Genomic DNA, 494 nt, shown 5'->3' on the forward strand with positions numbered 1-494 from the left:
ACCCACTAACTGATATATTCAAGTCTTCATATTCAAAGTGCATGATATCCCGTACTAACCCACTAACTGATATATTCATCTGGGTGCATAGCATTGATATCCCGTACTAACCCACTAACTGATATATTCAGTTAGCACCGTACGAAATTGATATCCCGTACGTCATACGTGCATGCATAGCATTACATTGCTTATTTTATTACAAGTCTTCATATTCAAAGTGCATGTACTGAGCATTTCAATTTCCTAGACACTATTCCTTAGTATTCACTTTACTATTCATCATTTTAGTAATAAGGAATTCCTCTTGATTCACTATTCATCCTCCTTACTATTCATCTGGGTCAGTTGAAATCCCCCCTCTAGACTTTTCAATATCGCCTCCACTGAGACTCGAACTTACCTCTCATTACCAAAGTGTTATACTTTTTTTTACTTTTTTTTTAAATTTGTATTTTTGTTGAAATTGAATATTCACCCCCCCCCCCCCCCCC

The sequence above is a fragment of the Ipomoea triloba genome, chromosome 8, assembly GCF_003576645.1.
Source record: "Ipomoea triloba cultivar NCNSP0323 chromosome 8, ASM357664v1".
NCBI lineage: Eukaryota > Viridiplantae > Streptophyta > Magnoliopsida > Solanales > Convolvulaceae > Ipomoea > Ipomoea triloba.